Consider the following 17026-nt stretch of genomic DNA (forward strand, 5'->3'; position numbering starts at 1 on the left):
TATAGTTTCTTTAGTATTCTATTGTATAGATGAGCCATAACTTTCATTTAGCTTGTATCTCTTAAAAAATGTTTTACATGCAATTCAATGTACTGAAACAAAAACAAAAAAACACAGAAAAAGTCAACAAAATTAATTGCTTCCTCTATTGTATTGAAAGTTAATAGGGCCAAAAAAAAGAATATATCTAAATTTAAAATGATTAATCCCATGCATTTTGTACTTGATATTTATTATGTTTATAGTATGTAGTATATATATATATATATATATATATATATATATATATTAAATAGCACATTAGCTAAATGCAATTTAAACATGAGAAAACTATCTTAATATAGATTTTGAAGATAATATAGAAATTGATAAAGGATTTGTACAGATAAAATAAAAAAACAGGAAATTTGCATATAATTTTAATGATCAGAAATTATGATAAAAAATATACATATACCAACAATGCCAGTAAATGATTTTTAGGAGGATATTATTATCTACCTCAGCTTTAAAAAGCTTCATTTTTTGTCTATTTTAATTATCCCAAACAGTTGTGTGGGGGGTTTTTCTGGGTGCCTGTGCAAATTCACAAACTCATTCTAAAGTTCATATGAGGATGCAAAGTAACTAAATTATTCAAGACAATCTTGAATAAGAGTAAAACTGAGCAATGAAATAACCCAGTTATTATTATAAAGTTTCAGTAATTAAAACATTGTGTTATTGGCACACAAAGAAATATATTGACCAGTGAAAAAGAATAGAATACCCAGAAAAAGACGCACTAATGTAGTTTATTCCAGTGGGGCCAGTGGACATCAGTGGGAGCAACAATGGGCTTCTCAATAAATGGATAGTCAACTAGATAGCCACATAGGAAAAACATGAACGCATGACATTTACCTCACACCATTCACAAAATCAATTCAAGGTGGGGTCACAGCCTGTTAAGAGTGAGAAACAATAAAGTTTTTGGAAGAAATATAGAAAAAATATCTTCATAACCTTGAAGTAGACAAAGATTAGTAAGATTAGGGTACAAAAATACTAACCATGCCAAAAAAAAAAAAAAAAAAAAAGATTAATTGGATTCCATAATAAACTTAGAATTTTGTTCATCAATACAAACGCTTAAAAGAGTGAAAAGCTAGCCATAGACTGGCAGGGGGTACTTGCAATAATGTATTTTTTAAAAATGTCTTGTATCCAAAAATCAGTGATAAATAAACAATGTAACATTGCTAATTTTAAAATTAGCAAAGGACACAAACTGTCACTTAATCGAGGAGGATAATACATATGGTTAATAAACATACGTAAAGATTTTCACCAGTGTTATTCATATGAGAAATGCAAATTAAAACTGCAATGCAATAGCAGCATGTAATCACAGCACTGGTTAAACTTTTAAAAAAATGTATTAATTGCAAGTGTTGTTAAAGATGTGGAGAAACCTGGAACTCTCGCGTATCCATGGTGGAAGTATACATTGAATCACCACACTGGCAAACCTTTAGCAATAGTTTCTATCATTAAACAAATTGGCTATCTTATTATCCTGGAATTAGAATCCTGGGTATATATAGAGAGAAATTATTGAACGTATATCAAAACAAAACAAAACAAGAAAAATGACTATGTACAAAAATATTCCTAGCAACTATACTTATAATAGCCCAAACTGTAAAAAATGTAAATATTTACCAAGACAGGCATATAAATTACGGTATATTGCTACCATAAAATATTATACAGCAATACAATTAAAAAATAGTTCTATTCACAACATGGATCAATTTCAAAGACATAATTTTGAATGAATAAAGCTAGACACAAAAACAATACATATCGTATAATTCCATTCATATGAATGTAAAAGCAGGCAAAACCAAAATATGGTAATAGAGTACTTTACTGTGTTTAAGTATTTCTTATAAAATTTTTAAAGAACAGTCTCTGCTTATTGATCTAAGGGATGAATTTCTTAATTCTCACACATGGTCTCAAAAGAACATCCAACTAAAGTATCAGTTTATGTCCAAACTATAAAAATGATTCTGTGAAGTGCTGACCTAGAACCATAAGCAGAAGAATAGTTCACTACTTACTATATACTTGAGTTTGTGCCATTCCTGGATGGACACAGGGCTTTCTTAAATTAGGAAAATAGATATTCTAGTTTTTTTCCCTGCCTCAAATGAACCTATAAAACATTCTTTAAAAATGTGGTGTATATGTAGTGATAATAATTGGTTATTGCTAACCAATTTAGCTTAGACTCTGGTGAACTCTTGTTAAGAAAAATGAATAAAAATTTAACATTGAAGATTAAATGTTCTTTCTCACCTGTTGCCATTCATCTAACATGATTTAGTTTGAGTTATATGCCATTTATTTATATAATAAAATGAGATTGTTTTTGGCATACTAATGAAAAATGTTAATTATTCACAAAAACTATAACATTATCATTATAGCTACTTAATAATAAATGATTAAAATGGGTAAATCAATGAAAGAATGGAATTTGTAGAGACATGCTCTCATTAAGTTCTGGACTCAGTTTTTATCCCATAAATTGAATAGTTTAAAGGATTAGCAAATTACATGTAAAGCACACAAATAAGATATTACATAATTATTAATTTAACAGATACTTATTGAATACTATACATTCTTCCAGATTCTGATGATACAGCAAGAAAAAAAAAATTCCTTGCCCTAATGGAGATTTTACAGAACTTACAGATCTTTCAGCGTTTTTGAGCTCTTTCTACAGTAAATAGGTGATGAATATTAAATAAGGAGAGTGAATGGAACTGAAACTGGGGTACTAATGGTATGGTACTCTATTAGCATACACACACACACACACAAACACACACACACTCACACACACATGTCCTGGGTTCAGTCCCATAAACCTGCCTTCATAAGTCACATTTTCTAAAATAAGAAAAAGAGAAAAAGGAAAAAAAGCAAAAGCTTACTTGTTGCAATTTACCCAGAGACCATCAGCCCTACAAGGAAAATATTGTTATCACAACATTCATGCCAATTTACGTTAAAATTTCAAAGGGTGTGATTGCATGAAGAGCAGCCCTGAGTAATTAACTGCAAGGTCATATTCCAAGATCTAGCTCAAACACCCGCTCGTCAGTTCATTCAAGTTTTCAGTCACTGAACCTACCTGTGACTGCAAAAGCTCTTATGATTTAAAACCCTATTTGATATTAACCATATGCACCACATGTGGAATTTTATTATTATATTTCTTTTTTACCTGCATGCTCTTTAGCGACAAATACATTACATTGCACTGGATTTATTTTGCGCTTAAAATATTGGCCATACACATTAAGTATTAGGGAATGATGAAGTTCCTTGGTGCTAATTATAGTGGTGATGATGGTGGTAAAAGTAGAAGTAATAGAAGTAGAATAAATATAATTTACTCTTATGTACGGAATGCGTGTTCCCTTCAAATTTATACATTGAAGCTCTAATCCTCAATGTGATGGTGTTTAGATGTGCTGCCTTTGGAAGATAATTAGGTTAAGATGAAGTCATGAAGGTGGGGACTCATGATAGGATTAGTGACCCTACATGAGGAAGAGAGCTCTCTCTCTCTCTCACAAAGTGAGGATACAAGAAGGCAGGCATTTACAAGGCAGGAAGAGGGTTCTCATCAGGAACAGAAGCTGCCCACACATTAGTCTTGGACTTCCAGCATCCAGAACTGTGAGAAATAAATATCTATTATTTAAGCCACTCAGTCTATGGTATTTCGTTATGGCTGCCTGAGCTAAGACATTTACTAGAGACATAATATGTTAGGCAGGTACAAGCGAAGGACTTAATGTCGTGTTATGTCCTTTAATGTTTAAAACAATCTGATATGGTCAGATTATTGCCATTTTGCAGATAAAGAAACTGAAACAGTGAATGATGTGCGCAAGATTTCACAGTCAGTGACAGAAAGTCTGTCTGACCACAGACCTGTTATACTAATCGTAACATTCTTCTATCCCATACATTCGTGTTATGTTGCTTTTCAATTAAAATCAGAAGCTATTTCTAATAAGTCACTTCCAAAATTCAGAGGTGTATGTTTCAGAAACATATAATCAAGAATACATATGATTGATTTTATTCATGAATAAATAGTCTTATTTTCGAAAGCAAGAAACAACTCTGAGGGTGTTATCTAGAATTAAAATAGGTATGTAGGATTATAAATGTGTATAGTAAAATAGGCTTATATTCCTTCATTATTTTATTTATTGAATACATGTAAATAGTTAAGAAGTTCAATAATTAAACAATAGGCCAGATTATTTATTAGACATGACCTGATAGAGCAATGTAATGATAAGGAAGAATAAAGTAACTGAAGTTGGGAAGTCAGAGAAAGTTTCAAGTCAGATGTGACATTTAAATTGACATTGAACAATGAGTATTCTTTTGCAATCAGATGATGTCTTAACTTGAACATTAGAGGACCTATTCATGTTGACAGCTGATATATCATTAAAAATAATTTTTGCTGATTCTTCACTATATAGTTTTTCTTACATTATCCAAAAGGTTATAACAGTGACACTGCTGTAACAATTTATATATGTATGAGACTACTTAGTACTTCTGCCCATAACATTTAAAAATTAATAATATAAATAAGGTTGAACCATTCCTTATTTAAACAAGAAGTAGATCTCATCAGTGAATGCAAGGGTGGCTTATAATAAAACACAGTCTCATTTATTATAATCAAAAGTTGTAATACACTAATGATGTTTTAATCAAATGTGTACTAATTCTAGTTTAATGAAAATAAATCAAGAGCAAAATTTTTAACCCTTAGGGGCTGATAGTTATAAAAATTAATATATTTAGGATTTATACTTAAACTTCTATATGCTTGGGTAATCAATGATATATTTTAAATGATATGCTGTATTGCCTTTGCTTAAAATTAGCTGGAAAACTTTAAATGTAAAAATAAGAAGAAATGTACGATGTAAAGATCCTATCTAGTAAAGAATAGCTCATTCATGTATATGTAAAAATGAGTAATAATAGCTAACAAAACACTTTGGTAGATTTAGTTGGCTCCATTTAGAAAAGTAATATAAAATTTGTTTGAAGATGGCAATATTTTCAGCATATTGGAAATTCTAGTTTTGCACCTGTTTAAATTTATAATGAAAAAACTTAGATGAAAACTACAATATGCTCAAAGGAGTACATAGTTTTAAAAATTATTTTATCAGTAACACAAAAAGTATTTTAATATCCCTTATGTGAAGAATGAATGCTAATTTGTGAATTACTATCTGACAAAAATATGGCAGTAAACACAATGAAAAGTAGTATATCAAGTTCAGAATATAAGGAAAAAGAGAACAAGTTTTTAAGTAGAATAATTTAAATATCATAATATGCTGTACATTTTCCTTTTAAAACATTGCACTTATTTTGGCACAGTTTTTGATGCAACTGTTTGCACTACTGAGTTGTAATTTTATTACATGGAGTGATATAGTTAGTCATGTCCACTAGGTATATTTTCCTAAGATTTTCTCCATTATGGCTTACGTTGTTGGTAAACATCAGCGAGCTCTACATCTCTACATACATGTTGTATATATGGAACATAAATGCTAAAATTTTGTCCGAATATATATCATGTATCATTCAGAGTACGACACAGCAGGAATTCTGTGTCACTGTAGGATGGAGTTGAGGCATGAACTGAGTTACACAGAAAGAATGAATTATTTTCAATGTATCCTCAGAGTGTCCTTCAGAAAAGGGAAAGCAATGATTTTGAAGGTTCATTTCAGTGCCAGCTGGCAAGGACCCTTACAGGTTATTCTGTTTTTCCCATACTACATAGTTATTTAAATGTCTCCATGTGCAACATATGAGAGGAATGTGTATTTAGAATGTGTATTTAGACACTGAAATTTTAAAAATGTGTTTATAATGGCAAAGGAATTAAAAAGTAAGAAACAATGTGATCAATACCACTTTATTTGGCTGTATTGCATTAGTATTCTTGTCTTACAGACATTTATTTCTATTAACAGAGTGAATGCCAGGCCTGAGTTATTTAACTGGAGGTAGAAGATGTACCTGGACATCTTCTATTGTTTCTATTTTCTGCCAAGTTCAATATTTATTATATGTGAACATACTGCTAAGTAATTTTTTTTTCATTGTCTACAACTCTATATTTATTTGTTCATAATAGGTATGGAGGTAAGTAAAAATATTTTTTAAATGGGGAATTCACTTAAAATAAGCAATTGATTAAGTAAATCAATTGTCATAAGTGACTATTCAAGAAATAATTCTTTAAAATTTGTACAATTTCAGGATAGGATGGTACCACTTCAGACTTTTAAATTTTTTTTTGAAAAGATAACCATAAATAATTACTTACATAGCTCATTCTTATAAGGTCTTTACTTTCTTTTCTTTAATTGTTTTGGGGTTTTTTTTCAAACAATATTTTGGCTGCGCTCTGGTAGAAGGCACGTGAATAGTGTCTTGGCAGAGACAGCTTCATGGACATGCAGCCAGTGAGATCATATGCGCCCCGTGTTCAGATTAAAGCTCTGTTGCCATCATTTAGAAATGGATAATTTATAAACAAGAGCCTCACATATACAGAGGGTGCAAAAAAAAATGTATACACATCTTAAGAAAGGAAAAAAAAAAGTATTAAAATGATGCTGATGGTAACCACTTTGAGCACCTCTTATAATTGCAGAAGTCAAATGTGACTTGTATTCATCTTTTGGTATTGGTATATATTGAGTATTACAAGTTTAATACAGTTTTCCTCTCTTAAAATCTTTATACTTTTTTGGCACCCTCTGTATATTTTGCACTGAAAATCAAATTCCTGCTCTTGACAGATAAATTTGGGTAAAATAGACAAATGTATTAAAAAAAAAAAGAAAAAACTCTCAATTATATAAAACATGTCTTGATGGTTAGTATGCAGATAAAAACATGTGCACTGCTGTTAGAAAACTACTTTAAAATAATTAAATTGGGAAGTTTTGAGAGATATTCCAATAATAGACTGCAAGTAGATTTCATTGAGAATATTATAATAAAATGGGATTAGCACAGGAAATTAAGTATTCGATGTACAGGCAGTTTGGGATGGTGCTGAATGCAGCACAACTAGCCTTCTATGGAGTTTCATTAAAGAAGAATATTATCAAATCAATTATAGATACCCTCAAAGAAAAAAACTGGCTTATGCAGAGCATCTACTATCTAGCTTGCCTTCTAACCCAGTGTTTTTCACACCATGCATACAATACTTTCCTCAGTAGCTGTTTTAAATTTAGGTATTCTGATCTATTAGATCCAGTATAAGTCCACAGCAATAATTTCTACAAAACATCTCCAGGTGGTTCCGAATGAGACTCCTCCATGGATCATACGTGTGCTTTGAATAATACTGATCAGCTTATCAGAGTATCCATTTGGTTTGAAGCTGAAAATACATTTACCACTCATTCAACTAACCTTCACTAGGTTCTAGGTTCTTTATTCAAGACTTGGCTGCATTAGATACAGATAAATGCAGCTGAAGAAGTCAACATTGTTAGCTGGGAATTATACATTAGTTTTTATGGAAAATTTCCCTTCAGTGAGAAAAATGAGAAAAGCTAGAGTAAAAGAGTCAGATAATATAATAGGATAGCTATAGTTAAATCTAACACAAATACTGGAGAATTTATACTTTCCTGTTATGAAATTAGCCTGTGAGTTTATAAAGGACAATTTTTAAGACCAGCAGTATAAGAAAATTGATAGAATTGTAATGGAAAGAATATTGTCACAGTGATAAGTAATTTTTCCATTGTCTAAAAATAAGGCTGGCTTAATTTAATATGCATTAATGTTATCGTAAAAGTGCGTTTAATACTCTGCATATGTGAAAGAAGTAGCATTACTCAGATCAACATGAATATCAAGACTAATTTGGCTTTTTATATGTTAAGTGATTAGCACAGTTATATTTAGCAATCAAATGAAACTGCTATAGAATCAGAAAATATTCACGCACGTGTCTTTTTTCTTCCTCAGCATCTAATTTTAACCAACTGCATTATTTTAAGTATCATCTTATTCAACAATTGAAATGAAAATTTTGCTTTTTAATGGAGAATCTACATTCATCATAAAAATAAAACAAAAAGTCCTTGGCAAAGGTTTTTTCCACCGGAGTAGGCTATTTTTATATGGAACATTTAACAAATTGTAAAAACACAAATTCCAAAAATTATATCTCAAAATTTTAAGAAACAAAAGAGTATGGATCTAAGAATCTGTGTTTAGTTCTTTTTTATTACTGTTTAAGTTATAAAAAGTTCAGGGATGATATTATTATAATTTATTTTAATAGTCAACAATTTGTGAAGATTTATTTTAAAGGGAAGTTGAGAAAATAGTGAACAACAAATATAATGAATAAAATGAGACCACCATTGTTCACTGTTTGCTTATTTGGAGAAAATAAACATGAGTTTAAAGGAGGTAGATCCTCAGATAATGGAGTAAGGGAAGATGATATTTGATATGTATCTTTGTAGTTGATGTCAATATTAACAATATTGTTTCCTAAACACTCAAGATATTATGTTAATGATATAATGGAACAGAGTTTATATTCAATTACATTAGTCAGAACTTGAGAATAGTTTGTTGATCCAGTAACATTACATGTTAAACTGCATGTAACATTACATGTTAAACTGCATGTAAGGAAATGTCTTACCTCTATAGTAAGGTGACAAACTGAAGAAAACAGAAATATTTTAATGAAAAATTATGAGCAGATTCAACTGACAGCAAATTAAATGTGAATAAAAACATATTTGGTAGTTTATTATTCTGATTTAAAATAGAATCAAATCAAGTAGATATGTAATTATACGTTTTAATTTTAGTTGTATATCTAATGACATGAAAAACACTATTTCACTTGTAAAATTAGTAACTTTGCTTTGTAATTACAAGTCAGAAATGTATATGCAGTGTTACTATCATAAAATATAAAATAAACAATTAAGTGACTATTTTACACAGGTCTACCACAAATTTTAACCATGCTCTATTAAATGTTTAACTCTGATTCTTCAGAGCTGAAGCGATTTCAATTGTTCCTCCACCTACAAGAAAATAATACAAGAATTAAAATGAAAAGCTGTGTCTATAATTTGTTAACGCCAAGTAGTTCAGTGACACAACCGTATGGTGGTCATGGTTCTACTTATGCTCTCATTTTCTATAGCAGACAGGTGATTTTCTACAAGAGAGACAAAGCAGTAACGTCGTTATCTTTATTATTTCTATTATTACTACTACTATTTCTATTATTATTATTATTATTATTATTATTGTTATTACTATTATTACTATTATTAACTAAACTCCATACATTATTCGAATTTCACCAGTTTTGCCATTAATGTACCTCCTTCATTTTCATGATTCAATCCTACTTAACGATAGGGTGGTTTTAACACTGTATAAATTCAAAAAATTGTGTCCTATCTTTTCTACACCTTTCGTTCACTTTGCTAATCCAGTTGTTTTCTCTGAGTCCAACTACAGTAAATAATGTCCTAAAGTGGCATCCTCCCAATAAATTATCACAACTTTTACAGAATTCAGCAAATTGTCCACAACCTGTGTCTTCACAGACTCTATTTCCACTTTCAAAACTGTGTTTTCTGTATGTTGCAAGATCCTTCTCTATGAATGTCATGGCTGTTTTTTTTTAGAAATTTTCTATTCTTAGAGCTTCATTTCTTATATTTTACTTATCTGTAAATCTGTATTAGCAAACATTAACCTCTAAACTGAATTATAGTTGCATATCTCCAAGATTTTATCTGAAAATTTCATCTTGCATATTCCATCAATATTTAAACTCAGACTATTCAATTAATTTTCTTCCTCTAAACAATAATCTCTGATTTCCATTAATGGATCAACTTCTCCAAACTCAAACTTAAAAGCATCTTTCATTTTAACTTTTTGTCTTTATCCCATATTCACCAACCTCAAAAATCTCATCAAGCACGTCGTAAAAAATGTTTCTTGCAATTCTTTACAATTCTTTTGACTCCACTAATTCATGACTTTTCATTTTATTTCCAGCATAATCAAAAAAACAAACAAAAGAAAAACATCAACCTACCCCTCTTCATCAAAGCATTCTTCAACAGTTTGTCTACAGTTAACAAGAATATTTTATCACAAAGCTTATTTTTCCATGTTATTTCTCTATTGAAAAGTTTGAGGCTTTTTTCCTTATGTGTGGGGCAAAAACCTAAACTTTGAATATTGGCATTTAATTGCTTCCGTTCCCCAAAATCTGGCTTCCATTTACTGTACCACTACACCCCAACTGCATTCATTATTCTACTCCAGCCGGAATAGTCATATATTCAGCATCAAGATCTAAGGTTGTGAGAGATTGCCTTCTGGAATGGGGGTTGGGGTGAGGACCTCAGTGAACATGCTCTCCAAACAAAGCAGAAAAAGTACTGACAAAACAACAAAAACCAACCATTTCAGAACTCTGAAATTAACCAAATTCACATAATTAATATAAAGCATCTACTCAAGAAGTACTACTGAAACTCAGTAAGAACAGTACGGACTGTAGCTTTTTATCATTGGGCGATTCCTATCCTTTCTCACCCCCCCAGCTCAGTGGCATGGTGGGCATGAAAGCCAGCCAACAGAGAGATGACTGATCTCTTTTGCAGTTCTGCTGAAAACCTCGTCCCAGACTACAGTCTATATAGTTTGACAAAACAAAAAGCTTTCTGGAAAATCTCCATTCCTAAGGCATTGTAGCTATTTGATTTAACTTGGGGCTCAGCTCTAGAGAAAAAGAGAAAAAAGGAAAAGAAAACCTATTACCAAGACTTACTAAAAACAATTGCATTTTTGCTGGTAAGATCACCTAAGAAAGAGTAAGTACGGTTGGGGCAGAAATGTAAAAATGGCCAAAAATGTAAAAGAAATTACTAAATAGTTTGTCTGCTCCATAGTTTTGCCTTTTTCAAAATGTTATGAGAATAGAGTCTTATACTATGCAGTCTTTTCAGACTGGCTGCTTTCATTTAGAAATATACAATTAAGATTCATTCATGCCTTTGGATGTCTTGACAACTCATTTCTCTTTATCACTGGATAGTATTGGATCATACGCCATGCTGTGGTATGTTTTAATTCAGTTATTGAAGGATGTTTGGAGTGCTTCTGGGTTTGGCAATTACAAATATAGCTTCTATAAACATCAGGCATAGGTTTTTGTGTGCACATACATTTTCTATTCATTTGTGTAAATATCTAGGAGTGTAATTGCTATGGTAACACTATGTTTATCTCTGTAAGAAACTGCCAAACTGTCTTCAAAATAACTGCCATTTTGCACCCCACCAGCAATGAATGAGAATTCCTGTTGCTGCACATCCTCTCAAGCAGTTAGTATTGTCATTTGTGTGTGTGTGTGTGTGTGTGTGTGTGTTTCAGTCATTCTAACAGGTATGTAGTGGTATCCTATTTTTACTTTTATTTGCACTTTCCTAATGACACATGATGTTGATGATGTTTTCATACATTTACATGCTATCTGTAAATCTTTATTCAGATCTCTTGCCCATTTTTACCTTAGTTGTGTGATACAATAAAGTCTCCCCCCTCATAGGTTGACATTCAAATTCTTGGAACTGTGTTTTGTTAAACGGCAAAAGAGCCTTTGTAGATATGATTACATTAAGGTTCTTGAGATGCGAAGATTAACCTGGATTATCTAGTAGGCCCAATATAATCACAAGGGATCTTCAAAGAGGGAGGCAAAGAATCAGAGCCAGAGGAGAAGTAAGCAAAGGTTGGAGTGATGTGGGAACAGAGTGAACTTCTAGAAGGTGGAAAAGGCAAGGAGACAGATTCTCCCCTAAAGCCTTCAAAGGAGTACATACATATCTCTTGGTCATTTTTGGACCTCTGTCTTCCAAAACTGTAAAGTAATACATTTTTGTGTTTTAAGCCTCTGACTTTATGGTAAATTGCTACAACAAAAACAGGAAACTAACACAGGTTATTTATTTTCTTATTGTTGAATTATGATTTCTTTGTATCTTCATTTGTAAATATTGGTCCATTCTTTCCTGGTCAGTTCTTTTCATTCTCATAACAGTGGATTTTTTATTTTAACAAATTACAACGTATTTGTTTCGTGGATCCTGATATTGGTATAGTATCTAAAAACTCATTACTAAATCAAGTCATGTAGATTTTTTTTCACATATTTTCTTCTACAACATTTGTATTTTTACATCTTATTTATGTCTAAGTCTATCTTGACATAATATTTGGTTGACATGTAAGATATAGACCTAACTTCACATTTTTGCACATGGATGGAATTATTCCTGTACCACTTGGTGAAAAAGACTTTCCTGTCTCCTTTGAATTGTTTGTATGCCTTTGTCAAAAATGAGTTGACTATATTTCTGTGGGTTTTTATTTCTGGGCTCTATTCTGTTCCATTGATCTATATGTCTATTTTTTCACCAATACAATGCCATCTTTGTCATTGTAGCTTTATAGTAAATCTTGAAATAGAGAAGGCAGTGTGAGTCCTCCAACTTTGTTCTTCAGTGTTGTGTTGGCTACGTGAGGTCCTTGTATTTTTATGTAACTTTTAAAATTGAATTGTCAATATCAACTAAGTAGCTTGCTGAGATTTAGATAAGGATTCTGTTGAATTTGTATATCTAGTTGAGAAGAATAGACATCTTTACGATGTTGATTGTGAACAGAATATTTCTCCATTTGTGTAGATCTTTAATCAATTTTGTAGTTTATTGCATACAGATCCTGGACAATAGCTTGGTAAATTTATATAAATATACCATTTTGGGTGCTACTATAAATGGTATTTTTTAAATTAAAAATCCCAATACTTTGTTTCTGGTGTATAGGAAGGCTATTGACTTTTGAATATTGACTTTGTTAACTACAAACTAGCAATACTTGCTTATTAGTTCCAGGAGATTATATGTAGATTCCTTGGTGTTATCTACAGAGACCATCATTTCATCTGTGTATAAAAACAGTTTTATTTATTTCTGTTCAACTTCTGTGTATATTTTATTTCTTTTTCTTATTGCACTAGATGTGATGTTAAATTGGAGTGGTGAGAGAGGACATCCTTGCTTTCCTCCTGATGTAGGAGGAAAAAAAAATCGTCTAGGCTTTTACCATTAAGTATAATAAGTGCTGTAGGGGTTTTTTGTACGTATTCATTACTATGTTTCCTCAAATATAAGACCTAGCCAGACAATCAGCTCTAATGTGTCTTTTGGAGCAAAAATTAATATAAGACTCAGTCATATTTTACTATAATATAAGACCAGGTCTTATAATATAATTTAATGCTATAAATATCCCTCTAAACATTGCTTTTGCTGCATTCAACATTGTTTGATAACATACCTTTTCATTTTTGTTTAATCAAATTTGTTTGTTTTTTTTTGACCCATGTGCTACTTAGAAGTGTATTTTTTTTATTTCCAAATATTTAAAAGTTATCCAGGTATCTTTGGGGTATTGATCACTAGTTTAATTCCATTGTGGTCTGAGAATACACTTTGCAAGATTTCTTTTTTTTTTTTTTTTATTTGTTAAGATGCATTCTGTGGCCTAGAATATGGCCTACAATGTTGAATCTTCCAAGTGATGAATCTATATTCTGTTGTTGGATAGATTATTCATTACCTGTCAATTAGATAAATTTGATTGATATGTGCAGTTCAGTTCATTTATATCCTTATTGATTTTCTGCCTGCTTGATCTATCAATTACTGGCAGAGGGGTGTTGAAGTCTCCAACAATTATAGTAGATTTGTTTATTTCCCCTTGCAGTTCTGTCAGTTTTTGATGTTGTACTGTGAGTACATACACATTAAGTATTGTTATGTTTTCTTGAGGAATAAACTCCTTTGATATTAAGTGATTTTGCCCTTTATGTGTGCTAATTTTCCTTGTACTTAAGTGTGCTTTCAATGAAGTTAATAGATTTACTCCAACTTTCTTTTGATTGGTGTTATCTTTCTCCCTCCCTTTAATTTTAACCTACCTGTGCCTTTATAAGTAAAGTGGATTTCACATAGACAATATATAGCTTGGTCTTATCTTCACAAGATGCCCAAATAAATGAAACTATGTCTATATAATTAAATAATAATATGGCAATTATGTCTCACCAAATGGAGAATTTCAAAGGAAATTTGAATCTCTTTTTCCGGAACATCAGAGATGTCTTGAATGTCATCAAAATGCCTTCCTTTCAATATTTCCTCTATCTTCGAGTAAAGAAAGAAGTCATTGGGGACCAGATCAGGTGAATAGGGAGGGTGTTCCAATACAGTTATTTGTTTAATGGCTAAAAATTCCCTCACAGACAGTGCTGTGTTTGCTGGTGTATTATCGTGATGCAATAGCCATGAATTTTTGGTAAAAAGTTCATGTTATGTAACTTTTTCACACAGCTTTTTCAGCACTTACAAATAGTAAACTTGGTTAATTGTTTGTCCAGTTGGTACAAATTCATAATGAATAATCCCTCTGATATCAAAAAAGGTTAACAACATTGTTGCAACAAGTTCACGAACTTAATTGTCAGTCCTTCATATAAAAGGGGATCCTCTGAAGATCAGCAGTTGACTCATATGAAACCACAGAGGCCAGGAGTCAGTGGGAAAATATATTTAAGTTTTGAAAGAAAAAGACTACCAACCAAGAATTGTTTATCTTATAAAACTATCATTCATAAGTAAAGGAGACCAAGAGAAATGAATATATATATATATATATATATATATATATATATATATATATGCCAAAAAATATATATATACACATTTTAAGAGATGATCAAGCAGTAGTTTGCCATAATCAGAAGTATCTGGATGCTGATGGTAACCACTTTGAGCACCTCTTGTAATTGCAGAAGTCAAACGTGACTTGTATTCATCAGTATATATTGAGTATTGCAATTTTAATAGTTTTTTTCCATTTCTTAAAATGTGTGTACATTTTTTGGCACCCTCAGTGTGTATATATGTATATATATATATATATATATATATATATATATATATATATATAAAACATTTGGAAACAGAAAGACATCTTCATATATATACATATATATATATATATATGTATATATATATATATGTATATGTGTATATATATATATATATATATATATATATATATATGTTAGGACCATCACATATATATATATGATGGTCCTAACATATACAATGGAATAATATGCCGACACACATAATGAACAAACTATGAATATACGCAGTATACCATGAATAAACCTCAAAATATTTTAGTGAAGTAAAACAAATATGTTCAGTGAAAGAATTCAAACATTAGAGGCCACATAATTTGATTCAGTTTATCCAGAAAAGACGACGCTATAAAGACAGCAAGTATATTAGAAGTCACCCAGAGGGAGGCAGAGCGGAAGAAGGACAAACAGCACATGTGCATAAATAGTATATGTTCATTTTGGGGTAATAAAATCTTCTAAAATAGATTTATTATGATGGTTTTGCAATAAATACCTTAATTAATTTACTAAAATATCATTGAATTTTACATTTGAAAAAAATTAATTATATGATGAAAAATATGATTCAAAAAGTTATTTAAATAAAAGGGGTAGGAAGGAACTATACTAGAAAGTGAACATACAAAGAAGAGTATGATATGACTCCCACCACTTTATTGGCTCCCAGCTTAGTGACTCTAGTGAGAGAAACAGAGAGCTAGAAACCACTCCCCACCGCCACCAAAAATAGCAACGAAAAATATTTCATCAATGGACTCCAATGTAATTTTCAGTTTGAAATATAGTTGAGTATTGTGGTTACAGATTGTCATGTTTGAAGAACTGAAAGTTCTTATTTATCCTTGTGAAAACTATAGTGTAATGTGCAGGGTAGTGAGAAGTGAAAGTCAGTTAACAATTTGGAAACAGAAAGACCTCTTCTCTGTAGTAAGTAGAATCTATTAAAAGAGACCAAGACTGAAAACTTGCAGTAATGCATATAAAAATATGACAGTTCACTGAACTAAGATAATGGCAAGATGACTCTTAGTGGTGGTAAGAAATAGGTGCTATTTAAAAGATAACACTTGCTAAGATTTAGCCTAAATCAACTTGATAATTACCTAGGAGTACCTTTAAGGAAATTTATCATGTTCACATGTCTAAAATAAGATAATTCTTGATAAAACTACATTTGCTATACTGTTTACTTTTATATTATGATTCAAAGATAAAAGTTTATACAAGTGCAAATATACTGTTATACTTTACTTTGCAGTTGAAATCACTATAACTTCTTCTACATTGCCAAGATGGTTAATATGTCTTGGTAGTGAAGCAGTTGGTATAAACAGTGTATCTTCCACAGAAAACTTATATCAATCAATGCTTAAATGCAAGCTACATGAAGTTAGAGATTTTTGTCTATTTTGTTTATTTCTGTATATGCAGCACTGAGAACATTGCCTGTACATAGTAGGCACAAAATATATTTTTGTTGAGTAAATGAGTAGGCACAAAGAGACATGGGGAAAGCTTTTAAGAAGAATGTTGTTTGTCACAAAAGACGTCAATGTTGAAGGAATGGGTTGACCTGAGATACCAGAAATTGAAAATAGATTTCTCGGGAATTTGTGATAGAGTTAACCAGAAGGGGTCAGTACCATTCTACCTTGAACCCAAACATAATGAACTAGACCTAAACAACTAGAAATGTGAACTTCCTTCAAGAAGAAACAAAAAGGAATTTAAGTATCTGATCAGATGAAATATTCTATATCATTTACAGAAACTCAGTTACTACTATAATTGTATTAATAGAGAAGGGAATTAATTTGGTAA

General features: G+C 31.0%; 2 long non-coding RNA genes across 2 annotated transcripts in view; one reads left to right on the plus strand and one right to left on the minus strand.

Annotated features, from left to right (window-relative positions):
* The window catches only part of LOC141566993 (uncharacterized), a 402769-nt gene that overhangs the window by 310865 nt on the left and 74878 nt on the right, over positions 1–17026 (plus strand). The gene's annotated exons all lie outside the window — the stretch shown is intronic.
* Positions 1–17026, minus strand: part of LOC141571908 (uncharacterized) — a 55571-nt gene that overhangs the window by 14993 nt on the left and 23552 nt on the right. The gene's annotated exons all lie outside the window — the stretch shown is intronic.

This window comes from Rhinolophus sinicus, chromosome 2, assembly GCF_057876585.1.
Source record: "Rhinolophus sinicus isolate RSI-liver-muscle chromosome 2, RSI-T2T, whole genome shotgun sequence".
Taxonomy (NCBI): Eukaryota; Metazoa; Chordata; class Mammalia; order Chiroptera; family Rhinolophidae; genus Rhinolophus; species Rhinolophus sinicus.